Genomic DNA, 14,730 nt, shown 5'->3' with positions numbered 1-14,730 from the left:
TGAAATTTAAGAGCAGGCAGGTTATGCTGCAACTGAACAGGGTATTGGTGAGGTCACACCTGGAGTACTGTGAGCAGTTCTAGTCTCCTTACTTGAGGAAGGATATACTGGCTTTAGACGTGGTGCAGAGGAGGTTAATTCCAGAGATGAGAGGGTTAGACTGTGAGGAGAGATTGAGTTGCCTGGGACTGTACTCACTGGAATTCAGAAGAATGAGAGGAGATCTTATAGAAACATATGAAATTATGAAAGGGATAGATAAGATAGGGGCAGGAAAGTTGTTTCCACTGATAGGTGAGATGAGAACTAGGGGCATAGCCTCAGGAATTGGAGGAGTAGATTTAGGATGGAGATGAGGAGGAACTGCTTTTCCCAGAGAGTGGTGAATCTGTGGAATTCTCTGCTCAGTGAAGCAGTGGAGGCTACCTCAGTAAATATATTTAAGACAAGGTTGGATAGATTTTTGCATAGTGGGGAATTGAGGATTATGGAGAAAAGGCAGGTAGATAGTGATGAGTTTACGGACAGATCAGCCATGATCTTACTGAATGGCGGGGCAGACTCAACAGGCCGGATGGCCTCCTCCTCCTCCTATTTCTTATGTTCTTATATCCTAGCTGGTGATTGCTCCATTTCAGATGTAGTTTGCTGAACGCTACAGCTTCATTCATACCCGTAGTATCTGATGTACAGTTGGAATGGGATATCTCCTTCACAATTGCTTCATTTCTCCTTCTCATGACTAGGCACATTCTGATGTCCTTGTCAAGGTTTGGTAAAATCACTACCGAGTTAAACCAAGGAGTTGGGCCTTCAACTTTCCCAATAATGTCCATTTTCATTAACTGTTCAATTTTTTTCTCAATCGTCTCCCATAAGTTGTAAGGTCTGTGTCTGCGTGGCTGAGCCACAGGCGTTACCTTTGGGTCAATGTACAGACTGATCTGCTTAGCATTGAGATTTCCTACCCTGGCAGACATTGGGTACTGCAGTGTAAGTAACTCTTTAACGTCAGTTATTGCTGACACGTTTTTTCCAATCTTTATCACACCCAGCTTTGTGGCTGTTTCCCTGTCTGGGAGTGGTTCACCATTGTCTATTATCACCATGAACTCTGCCTGGCCTGTTCTGTTTCCAAAACTGAGTTCACATACAAACACCCCCTCAACCTCCAGAGATGTGCTGGATGAAGATGGGGACAGCTTTCTCTTCTGCTTAGGAATATATGAATGGCACTTTATCTTCTCGGGCTTAAAGCTTTCCCCACACACTTTCACCCAGTAAATTACTTCTGTCTCCTGAATCCCAGTGCACTGAGTATATTGAAGGTGGAGGTTGGTAAGTTTTTTAAGAGCCAGGGTGTCAAAGGTTACGAGGAGAAGGCAGGAGAATGGGGTTGAGAGGGATAATAAATCAGCCATGATGGAATGATGGAGCAGACTCGATGGGCCAAATGGCCTAATTCTGCTCTTCTCATGGTCTTAAACCTGTGACCTTCAGTTTTAGATAGCTGTCCCATGGGAAATGGACTCTGGCCACGTACTGTCCCATAAATATCCATCATGTCACTACTTGGCTTCCTTTGCTCCTGGGAAAACAGTCCGTTTGTTCAGCATTTCTTTATAAATCAAGCTTGTGAAGACTATCTGCACCCTTCCACTTTGATGACATCTTTATTATAGCTCAGTGACCACAACTGCACACTGGTACGGCCTGACCAATATTCATACCACTGCAATGTGACATCCCAACTGTACCTCTAGCTCCCACAGTCACATACCTCAAAAACCCCATCAGCCCAGCTGGTCCATCGTGCCCATCTAAGCCAGTCTCACCTGCCTGGGTTTGGTCTATATCTCTCTCAACTAGAGGGTCCTAACCTGGAGTCCATCGGTTAATGGTATAAAATGTTGAGAACCCCTGCTCTAAACATTTCCTACCTGTCCAAGTGTCTTTAAATATTGCTAATGCACCTGCCTCAGACTCGTCCTCTGACAGCTCGTTCACCCTCTGAGTGAAAAAATTTGCCCCTTGGATTCATATTAAATCTCTCCCCTCTCACCCTAAACCCATGCCATCTAGTTCTACGCTGGGGAAAGTTTATGCTCACTTACCCTCGTGGTTTTATACACCTCTATAGGTGCCCCCTCACTCTCCTGTGTCAGTAGGACTGAAAAAAGTCCTAAGTTCATCTTCGCTTCATAACTCAGTCCCTTCAATCCCGGCATTATCCTCACAAATCCCTTGTACTCAGTGACGTGTACTCCGATGAAGGCTTGCATACCAAATTTCTCCTTCACCACCCGGTCTAACGGTGTCACCAGGGTCTCCCTGTCCTACAGTACTCCCAAGGCCCTGTCTGCATTTAACTTCCCAAAATGCACCACCTTGAACTTTTCTGAGTTAAATGTCGCCTGCAATTCGTTTGCCCACTTTCCCAGTCTGTTTCGATCCTGTAGTAACCTCACACAACCTTCGTCACTGTCCACTGGCCTGACAGTAGCTCAGTGGGTAATGCTGCTGACACCTGGGTTCGATCCCCATCGCTGATTGCTGGCGTGTCTGTGGAGTCTGCATGTTCTCCCGGTGACCGCGTGGTTCCTCCGCTCAGTTTCCATGTCCAAAGATATTCAGGTTGGTGGGTGAATTGGCCACTGTAACTCACCTCTGGGGGAGTTGCTGGAAATGTGTGGAAGAGAGATGAGGTGATATACTCCCTCTGCTTTGTACATTCTCCACACACTCACGCTCTGTCACAGACACACACACACACTCTCTCACACATCCACACACTCTCTCACACAGACACACACACACTCTCTCACACATCCACACACTCTCTCACAGACACACACACACTCTCTCACACATCCACACACTCTCTCTCACAGACACGCACACACTCTCTCACACATCCACACACTCTCTCACAGACACACACACACTCTCTCACACATCCACACACTCTCTCTCACAGACACGCACACACTCTCTCACACATCCACACACTCTCTCACAGACACACACACTCTCTCTCACACAGACACACACACACTCTCTCACAGACACACACTCTCTCACAGACACACTCTCTCTCACAGACACACACACACTCTCTCACACACACACACTCTCTCTCACACATCCACACACTCTCTCACACAGACACACACACTCTCTCTCACACATCCACACACTCTCTCACACATCCACACACTCTCTCACACAGACACACACACTCTCTCTCACAGACACACACACTCACACAGACACACACACTCTCACACAGACACACACTCTCTCACAGACACACACACTTTCTCTCACATCCACACACTCTCTCTCACAGACACATACTCTCTCACACAGACACACACACTCTCTCACACAGCCACACACTCTCTCTCACAGACACACACACTCTCTCTCACAGACACACACTCTCTCTCACAGACACATACTCTCTCACACATCCACACACTCTCTCACAGACACACACTCTCTCACAGACACACACACTCTCTCTCACAGACACACACTCTCTCACAGACACACACACTCTCTCACACAGACACTCTCTCACAGACACACACACTCACACAGACACACACACTCTCACACAGACACACACTCTCTCACAGACACACTCTCTCTCACACATCCACACACTCTCTCTCACAGACACACACTCTCTCTCACAGACACATACTCTCTCACACAGACACACTCTCTCTCACAGACACACACTCTCTCACACAGACACACACTCACACAGACTGACAGATGGACACACGCAATCACAGTTCAAAGACTTACCAGTTAAGAGATTAATTGATCACATGCGTGTAATTGGGTGGCACTGGCTCATTTTTAAAAATTTTTTTTACAGAACCACTTTATTGCAAATTCAGTGCTCCAATATATATAAACCAGTGACTAACACAACCACTAGACAAACGACATTAAACTAAAATGTTTCCACCTCTGTCAATGATGGCGCTAACACCCCGCGGAGACCAACGGTCCCAAAACGCCTCTATGGTCACCATGGACAGCGTGTGTTCCCTCTCAATGGTTAACCGGACACTGACATACCCAATAAACACTGCCAGGCAGTCTGCCTGGGCAGATCCTCCCGCCACCCGTATCCAGGACCCACAGGTGGCTGTTTTCGCCAGCCCCCGGAGCAGGTCGACAAGGACATCCTCTTCCCTCCATGCCCCCCTCCTTACTGGATGACCATATATAAATAGCAGCCCTCGCAGATACGCAAGAAGGGACTGCAGCCTCACACCCTCCATGTACATGTGGTACACGGTCTTCTCCAGCCTGCAGAAGTGAGATGCGGCTGAGATCTGTGTACAAACTGAGGAACTTGTTGCAGGGCACCGCTCCGTGCAGCAGCCTCCATCCCAGATACCCAAGGTGCACGGGCTGGAAGGGCCTGTTTCTGACTGAATAGACGCAAGGGCTCGTCGTGCTGACGATGTTGCGATTCTGCATTGAGATAGAGATAGACCAAGAGATTGTGTGATAAGCTGGCAAATGGAGTTTAAAGTGGGGAATTGTGAGGTCACACAACAGAAATCAAAAGGTTGATTGTTAACCTAACAGGAGCAAGACTGCAAGCAAGTGAGGTGTATTGGGAAATTTGGCAGATGGTTTAGTATTGAACATAATAAGAACATGAGAAATAGGAGCAGGAGGCCATCTGACCCATCGAGCCTGCCCCACCATTCAATAAGATCATGGCTGATCTGTCCGTAAACTCAGTTCCATCTACCTGCCTTTTCCCCATAACCCTTAATTCCCTTACTATGTAAAAATCTATCTAACTGTATCTTAAATATATTCAGTGAAGAAGCCTCAACTGCTTCCCCGGGCATAGAATTCCACAGATTCACCACTCTCTGGGAAAAACAGTTTCTCCTCATCTCCATCCTAAATCTTCTCCCCTGAATCTTGAGGCAATGTCCCCTAGTTCTAGTCTCACCTACCAATGGAAACAACTTTCCTACTTCTATCTTATCTATCCCTTTCAAAATTTTGTATGTTTCTATAAGATCCCCTCTCATTCTTCTGAACTCCAGAGAGTATAGTCCCAGGTGACTCAATCTCTCCTCATAGGTTAACCCCTTCATCTTTGGAATCAACCTGGTGAACCTCCTCTGTACTGCCTCCAAAGCCAGTATATCCTTCCTCAAGTACAAAGACCAGAACTGCACACAGTACTCCAGGTGCGGCCTCACCAGTACCCTGTACAGTTGCAGCATGACCTCCCTGCTCTTGAATTCAATCCCTCTAGCAATGAAGGCCAACATTCTGTTTGCCTTCTTAATAACCTGTTGTACCTGTGGGCCAACTTTTTGCGATTCATAAACAAGCACTCCCAAGTCCCTCTGCACAACAGCATGCTGCAATCTTTCACCATTAAATAATAATCTACTCTTCTATTATTCCTTCCAAAGTGGATGATCTCACATTTACCAACATTGTATTCCATCTGCCAGACCTTGGCTCGCTCACTTAACCTATCTATATCCCTCTGCAGACTCTCCACATCCTCTGTATGATTTGCTTTTCCACTCAGTTTAGTTGCATCAGTAAATTTTGCTGCGCTACACCTATCGTCAGGTGTTGTGCTGTATGCTGTCCCTGCGCATCACAACGGTACGACGAGGTAGAACAAGGTAAACCGATAACAGAGTGCACAATGAAGTGTCACAGTTACAGAGAGAGTGCAGTGCAGACAGACAGTAAGGGGCAAGGCCATAATGAGATAGATTGGGGGCACATTCTGGTTCTTTTGTTTGGGGCACGTTATGCTCCTGGTGTTCAGGGCAGCAATGAAGCTCCTCCATCTCTGTCTGTCCATACCATCGCACACGGATAAAGAAGGATTCTTCATTGCTGTTTCCATAACAACTATTTTTTGATCAGTCCGGGTTGTTAACCCTGAGCTGAACCCCCAAACCTTGAGGACTAGTGGATCACTCTTAGTCTGGCCTCTACCCTTTAACCTGTTTGGCATGGGTGACCCTACCTCGAGCCAAAACATATGAATCCAGCCAATGTAGGTCTCTGGGTCACTAGGGCATGCAAGCCTCCACACCTTACGACAAGGTTGTGTTCCTCTTGCAGATTATCCTATTATGGGACCATTCAATGGTCGGATAGAAGCTGTCCTCAATCCTGGTGCTATGTGCTTTCAGGCTTTTTTATCTCATCCAGTAAGGGTGGAGGAGAGAACGTCTGGGGTGGGTGGGGTCTTTGATTATGTTGACTGCTATACTGAGGCAGTGAGGAACTAGAGGCGTTGGTGGGCTTTCCTGGCCATGACCTGGACAAGATATGGCGGTTCACACTAAGGAACCCTCTCAAACTGAACATCAGAGGTGTTGAGGGAGCCAGGAGCAGGAGTACCGTCACTCCCAAACCCATCCTCCTGACATCAGTCTGTTGAAATCGAGGGAGAGCTTATTATTATTTTTAAGAGATGTTTAGATTGGCATATGAATGAGAGGAAATGGAGGGATATGGACGTTGTGTAGGCAGAAGAGTTTAGTTTAGTTGTCCATGATTACTTAACTGCATTGTGGGCCGTAGGGCTGTTCCTGGGCTGTACTGGCCTACGTTGATCACACCATGTTACGGACTTCTCACTCTGTTTCCTGTATAGCCCACTAGGGTGGTATCATAAGACAAAGGAGAATGACACCATTTGGCCCATCTAATCGGCATCGCTGATTTATTATCCCTGAACCCCATTCTCCTGCCTTCTCCCTGTAACCTTTGACGTCCTAAGTAATCACAAACGTATCAACCTCTGCTTTAAATCGACCCAATGAATTTGCCTCCACAGCCATTCGTAGTAAGGAATTCCACAGATTCACCACTCTCTGGCTAAAGAAATTCATCATCTCTGTTCTAAATGGACATCCCTCTATTCTGAGGCTGTGTCATCTGGTCGTAGACTCCCCCAGAGTATGAAACATGCTCTCCACACTCACTCTATCCAGGCTTTTCAATATTCAATATAATGGTTAGTAAGTTGCGTTGGCGTGTGGCCAAGTGGTTAAGGTATTCGTCTAGTGATTTGAAGGTCGCTAGTTCGAGCCTTGACTGAGGCAGCGTGTGTGTCCTTGAGCAAAGCACTTAACCACACATTGCTCTGCGACGACACTGGTGCTGAGCTGTATGGGTCCTAATGCCCTTCCCTTGGACAACATCGGTGGCGTGGAAAGGAAGACTTGCAGCATGGGCAACTGCCGGTCTTCCATACAACCTTGCCCAGGCCTGCGCCCTGGAAACCTTCCAAGGCGCAAATCCATGGTCTCATGAGACTAACGGATGCCTATTGTGGTTAGTAAGTTGATGAAAAAGATCCTGGGAGGCAGGATTTATGAACATTTGGAGAGGCATAATATGATTAGGAATAGTCAGCGTGGCTTTGTCAAAGGCAGGTCGTGCCTTACAAGCCTGATTGAATTTTTTGAGGATGTGACTAAACACATTGATGGAGGAAGAGCAGTAGATGAACTGTATATGGATTTCAGCAAGGTATTTGATAAGGTACCCCAAGCAAGGCTTATTGAGAAAGTAAGGAGGCATGGGATCCAAGGGGACATTGCTTTGTGGATCCAAAACTGGCTTGCCCACAGAAGGTAAAGAGTGGTTGTAGATGGGTCATATTCTGCATGGAGGTCGGTGACCAGTGGTGTGCCTCAGGGATCTGTTCTGGGACCCCTTCTCTTTGTGATTTTTATAAATGACCTGGATGAGGAAGTGGTGGGATGGGTTAGTAAATTTGCTGATAACACAAAGGTTGGGAGTGTTGTGGATAGTGTGGAGGGCTGTCAGAGGTTACAGCGGGACATCGATAGGATGCAAAACTCGGCTGAGAAGTGGCAGATGGAGTTCAACTCAGATAAGTGTGAGGTGGTTCATTTTAGTAGGTCAAATATGATGGCAGAATATGGTATTAATGGTAAGACTCTTGGCAGTGTGGAGGATCAGAGGGATCTTTAGGTCCGAGTCCATAGGACACTCAAGGTTGCTACGCAGGTTGACTCTGCGGTTAAGAAGGCATACGGTGCATTGGCCTTCATCAACCATGGGATTGAGTTTAGGAGCCGAGAGGTAATGTCGCAGCTATATAGGACCCTGGTCAGACCCCACTTGGAGTACTGTGCTCAGTTCTGGTCACCTCACTACAGGAAGGATGTGGAAACTATAGAAAGGGTGCAGAGGAGATTTACAAGGATGTTGCCTGGATTGGGGAATATGTCTTTCGAGAACAGGTTGAGTGAACTTGGCCTTTTCTCCTTGGAGCGATGGAGGATGAGAGGTGACCTGATAGAGGTGTACAAGATAATGAGAGGTATTGATCGTGTGGATAGTCAGAGGCTTTTTCCCAGGGCTGAAATGGCTAACACGAGAGGGCATAGTTTTAAGGTGCTTGGGAGTAGGTACAGAGGACATGTCAAGGGTAAGTTTTTTACGCAGAGAGTGGTGAGTGCGTGGAATGGGCTGCCGGCCACGGTGGTGGAGGCGGATACGATAGGGTCTTTTAAAAGACTCCTGGATGGGTACATGGAACTTAGAAAAATAGAGGGCTATGGGAAACCCTCGGTAATTTCTATAGTCAGGACATGTTTGGCACAGCTTTGTGGGCTGAAGGGCCTGTATTGTGCTGTAGGTTTTCTATGTTTCTATTCAATAGGTTTCAATGAGATCCCCCCCGCCTCCCTTATTCTTCTAAACTCCAGTGAGTACAGGCCCAGGGCCACCAAACACTTCTCATGTTAACCCTTTCATTCCCAGAATCATTCTCCTGAACCTCCTCTGGACTGTCTCCAATGTCAACACTTCCTTCCTTAGATAAGGGGCCCAAGAGGAAAGATGTGCTGGCAATAGAGAGAGTCACCTGCAGCCCCGCCAATGAAGGCCGAGCAGAAACCAGCCACACTGTCAGCAGTGTAAAGGGCCAGAGGATGCAGCACAGTAGAACATCAGTTGCCATTTGTTGGCCAAAGATCCAATTGTGCAGGAAGGCATTGATTCCCCAGGACCGGAGTTTGGTGATTTTTTTTTGGAATTCTAGTTTTGAAGGCAGAGCTGGAGACAATGAAGGACAGTGTGTCACCCCTTACCATCCAGATGCTCCAGGGATGAGGGTAGGGCCAGCGAGAGGCTGCCCACGCTACACCTGTTTCGATGTTAGCAGAGTGTATGACTGGATGCTGTGGAGGGAGCTCCACTGTGTGTCTGACCCCGGGAGTGTGTGATGGGATGGTGTGGAGGGAGTTTCACTCTGTGTCTGACCCCGGGAGTGTGTGATGGGACGGTGTGGAGGGAGCTTCACTCTGTGTCTGACCCCGGGAGTGTGTGATGGGACAGTGTGGAGGGAGCTTCACTCTGTGTCTGACCCCGGGAGTGTGTGATGGGACGGTGTGGAGGGAGTTTCACTCTGTGTCTGTCCCTGGGAATGTGTGATGGGACAGTGTGGAGGGAGTTTCACTCTGTGTCTGACCCCGGGAGTGTGTGATGGGACGGTGTGGAGGGAGCTTCACTCTGTGTCTGACCCCGGGAGTGTGTGATGGGACGGTGTGGAGGCAGTTTCACTCTGTGTCTGACCCCGGGAGTGTGTGATGGGACGGTGTGGAGGGAGCTTCACTCTGTGTCTGACCCCGGGAGTGTGTGATGGGACGGTGTGGAGGCAGTTTCACTCTGTGTTTGACCCCGGGAGAGTGTGATGGGACGGTGTGGAGGGAGCTTCACTCTGTGTCTGACCCCGGGAGTGTGTGATGGGACAGTGTGGAGGGAGATTCACTCTGTGTCTGACCCCGGGAGTGTGTGATGGGACGGTGTGGAGGGAGATTCACTCTGTATCTGTCCCTGGGAGTGTGTGATGGGACAGTGTGGAGGGAGCTTCACTCTGTGTCTGACCCCAGGAGTGTGTGATGGGACGGTGTGGAGGGAGTTTCACTATGTGTCTGACCCTGGGAGTGTGTGATGGGACGGTGTGGAGGGAGATTCACTCTGCGTCTGACCCCGGGAGTATGTGATGGGACGGTGTGGAGGGAGATTCACTGTGTGTCTGACCCTGGGAGTGTGTGATGGGACAGTGTGGAGGGAGATTCACTCTGTGTCTGACCCCGGGAGTATGTGATGGGACGGTGTGGAGGGTGTTTCACTGTGTGTCTGACCCCGGGAGTATGTGATGGGACGGTGTGGAGGGAGTTTCACTCTGTGTCTGACCCTGGGAGTGTGTGATGGGACGGTGTGGAGGGTGTTTCACTGTGTGTCTGACCCCGGGAGTGTGTGATGGGACGGTGTGGAGGGAGTTTCACTCTGTGTCTGACCCTGGGAGTGTGTGATGGAACGGTGTGGAGGGTGTTTCACTGTGTGTCTGACCCCCGCATTGTGTCAGGGATGTTGAAAAAAAGGACTGAACTCCTCTCTCCCGTGAGGCCAACCTCCGCCTCCCTGAGCCCTGCCCGGGCTCCCCCGACTCTGCCAACCTCCCAGAAGGGCTGAGTTTAGAGATGTCTTCATGTAATCACCAGGTCCCGCTTGGCTGCCTCTCTGCGGGAGTTCAAAGCTCCCGGTCTCCAAATGACAGAGTGCCTGGTCTGGAATTAGGCTGATTACAGTGTGAAGCCGGGAGAGAGGGAGGGGCGCGTCCCGGCAGAGAGCAGCCCGCTGGGGGCAGGAGCTCTGCCGCTGACAGCCCGCTCTGTATAAAGCTGTGTGTGCCTGCCGCGGCAGATTATGTTCGGGACATCTTTCCCTCTCCCGGCGGATTGACGTCCATCGCTCGCCATGGCCGGCCGGACGCCTCGGGTAGACCTTGTCCTCCTGAGCGCGCTGCTGCTACTGCACCCTGGGGGTAAGTGACGAGATCGAGCGGCGGGTTTGTCCGAAACCCATTCTCCCCCTCCGCAGGCTGCCCTCCACCCCCAAGCACAGTTTGATCTGTGCTGAAATTGAGAGTGTCGTGCAAAAAGAGAGGGAAAGTGGAGACGATGAGTCCATTTACACTACCTCGCTACCTTTGCACTAGTTATCCAACTGTTGCAATATGTTCTCTTCACAGACACTCACACACTCGCTCCCCGTCGCACTGTCCCACCAGTCACAGGGTGGGTGGTGCAGACACTCCAGATTGTAGCTCACCCCCTGCCCTTGCGGCAGGACAGAACACACCCTCCCCCCGCGTACATGCCACCTGGTAGGAGATACAGAGACATCTCAGTCGAGGCAGTAGATGAACAAACAGCTTCTTCCCGAGGGCCGTTTTGCGGCTGAGTGATGCTACATCCCGGCCTAGGACAGTGACAGACCGTACCAGTCACTTGTTGCGTGTAGATGTGGGAATTGGTTTAACCAAGCCGTACCACACGCATTGTAAGTATCAGCTTTGCACCGCAATCTTCTTCTCTCAGCAACGGCAATAAAGTTCTATCCTCGATAACGGTCCCTACCCCATCTCTCTCACACCTCCCCCTCTCTCCTTCTCCTCCCCCCCCACTCCCCTCCCTCTCTCTCCACCCTCCCCTTCCCCCTCTACACCTCCCACCTCTCCCCCACCCCTCTCCCCTCCTTTCTCCCCCTCTACCCAACCCTCCCCCCCTCCATCCACCCTCCCCTTCCCCTCTCTCCCCTACTCTCCCTCTTTCTCACACCCACTTTTTATCTCACTCACCCTTTCTCACCTTCACCCTTTTATCTCTCACTCACCTTCTCACCGTCTCTTTCTCTCACAGTCTCTCTCTTCCTCCCTCTTTCTCTCACTCTCTTTCACCCCCCCTTTCCCTCACCCCCCTTTCCCTCACCCTCCCTCTTTCCCTCTCTTTCACCCTCCCTCCCTCTCTTTCACCCTCCCTCTCTCTCACATCTCTCTCCCTCACACGCTCTGAATCTCATTTCTCGGAAACGTTAGCCCCTGTTCTGCACTCTGTGCTCTGTGAGTACGACTCGACGTAGAGCGTGTTCTGTCTGGACGGCACACGGACAAAGACCCTGTGAACGTGACAATAATAACTCACTCGCATTGAAGACCCCACCCAGGGGATTCCCTGTGTTGAACATGGGGCCGGAGGCTGTCAGCTGAGGCTGGGGTCCAGGCGGTGCTGCACTGGCCCACGTCTGACCCTGATGCTGATAGAATTCATGGGGTCGGGAGTCGGTGCTGAGGACCCCGGGGGCAGGTGAACACCAGCTGGTGGGGAGGAGGTGGCTGGTGCTTCACGCCTGGGTCTGTTTCGGGGCCGGTCCGTGGGACAGCTGGTCCCAGCTCGGCTCCGCCAGAATGGTGAGGCTGGGACTAAACTGTCCGAAAATGGTGCCGAGGTCAAGGGTGGGTGGCCATCCGTGCTGCTGATTGGTTCCAACCACCCCCTCGACCCTTTCGGTCTGTCGCTGCCTTCTGCCAACCTCCTCACCCCCTTCCAGCCCATCTCACCTTCCCGGTGCTGACACGGCTGTGGATCTGCTCCGCCCGCCGAACCTCTCTCCACAGACACTGGGTTGGCAGCACCTTCACTTTCCCCGCAATGTCGTACCCTTGTCCGTGTGACTGACCCGTGCCTTGGCTGGAGACCATTGAAACCCACAGCCCGTACAACCCCACCCCTCCTGGCCATTCCAGCGGGTCCCGGGGCTCCTCCTGCCCATTCCTTCAGCTCCTGGTTCCTAGTCTGACCTCTGATCCCTGGACACTGACCTTTGAACAACACCCCCCCCAAAAAAAAACTGACCTACTGACCACTGGATAATGTCCTCTCACCCCTGGATACTGAATCTGGTCTGACCTCCTCCCCCCGCCCCCACAGACACTACCATTTGAACTCCAGACTGACCTCCCACTGCCTGGACAATAACCCGAGTCACCTGGTCTGACCTTTGACCCCTGCACACTGACCTCTGACCACCAGCCACTCCCTGCTGCCCTGGGACTGAGGGTCGGGCTTGCACAGTGAATGGTAGGGTCCTGGGGAGTGTTGTAGAACAGAGGGAGCTTGGAGGCGGTTCACAGGTAGACAGGGTGGCGAGGAAGGTGTTTGACATCCTGGCCTTCAGTCAGGTTGTAGTGCAGTTGTACGGGAAGGACGCTGCTGAGTCTAGACTTGAAATCTGGGCTACAACGGCAGTGTAGAGGTTAGTCGATGCTGTTACAACTCGGGGCGTCAGAGTTCAGTTCCGGTGTCCCCGGGAGTAAGTTGGTACATTCTTCTCTGTGAGGGCGTGGGTTTCCTCCAGGTACTCCGGTTTCCTGCCGCGGTACAAAGATGTACCTGGTTGGTAGGTTAATTGGTCATTGTAAATTGTTCTGTGGTTAGGCTGGCGTTAGGTCAGTGGGTTGCCGGGTGGCTGGAAGGGCCAAATAAATAAATACCGTGTGCCGTTTTGGTCACCTGCTACGAGAATGGTGCTATTAAACTGAGAAGCGTGCAGAGGAGTTCTAACATAGAAAACCTACAGCACAATACAGGCCCTTCGGCCCACAATGCTGTGCCGAACCTGTACTTACTTTAGAAATTACCTACGGTTACCCATAGCCTCTATTTTTCTGACCTCCAGGTACCTGTCCAGGAGTCTCTTAAAAGACCCTATCGTATCCGCCTCCATCACCGTTGCCGGCAGCCCATTCCACACACTCACCACTCTCTGAGTAAAAAACTTACCCCAGACATCTCCTCTGTACCTACTCCCCAGCACCTTAAACCTGTTACCCATTTCAGCCCCGGGAAAAAGCCTCTGACTATCCACACGATCAATGCCTCTCATCATCTTATACACCTCTATCAGGTCACCTCTCATCCTCCGTCGCTCCAAGGAGAAAAGGCCGAGTTCACTCAACCTATTCTCATAAGGCATGCTCCCCAATCCAGGCAACTTCCTTGTAAATCTCCTCTGCACCCTTTCTATGGTTTCCACATCCTTCCTGTAGTGAGGCGACCAGAACTGAGCACAGTACTCCTAGTGGGGTCTGACCAGGGTCCTATATAGCTGTAACATTACCTCTCGGCTCTTGAACTCAATCCCATGATCGATGAAGGCCAATGCACCATATGCCTTCCTAACCACAGAGTCAACCTGCGCAGTTTTATGAGGATGTTGCTGGGATTCGCAGGACTGAGTTACGGAGAGAGGTTAAGCAGGTCGGAACATTTTTCACTGCAGTGTAGGAAACTGAGGGTGATCTTATAAAGATGTACATGGGCAGGTTAGCACTTTATTCCTTAGAACATTGGATATTGAGGAGGTGATCTTATCTCGGGGACAGAGTAAATGCACACAGTCTTTATCCCAGTGTTGGAGAATCAGGAACCAGAGGGCACAGGTTTAAGGTGAGAGGGGAGAGTTTTAATAGAACCTGAGGGACAACTTCTTCACCCAGACAGTGATAGTCATAGTCATACTTTATTGATCCTGGGGGAAATTGGTTTTTGTTACAGTTGCACCATAAATAATAAATAGTAATATGTAAATTATGCCAGTAAATTATGAAATAAATCCAGGACCAGCCTATTGGCTCAGGGTGTCTGACCCTCCAAGGGAGGAGTTGTAAAGTTTGATGGTCACAGGCAGGAATGACTTCCTATGATGCTCTGTGTTGCATCTCGGAGGAATGAGTCTCTGGCTGAATGTACTCCTGTGCCCACCCAGTACATTATGTAGTGGATGGGAGACATTGTCCAAGATGGCATGCAACTTGGACAGCAT

This window comes from Mobula hypostoma, chromosome 3 (genome assembly GCF_963921235.1).
Source record: "Mobula hypostoma chromosome 3, sMobHyp1.1, whole genome shotgun sequence".
In the NCBI taxonomy this organism is placed as follows: domain Eukaryota; kingdom Metazoa; phylum Chordata; class Chondrichthyes; order Myliobatiformes; family Myliobatidae; genus Mobula; species Mobula hypostoma.
Note: the sequence above shows the minus strand (reverse complement) of the source record.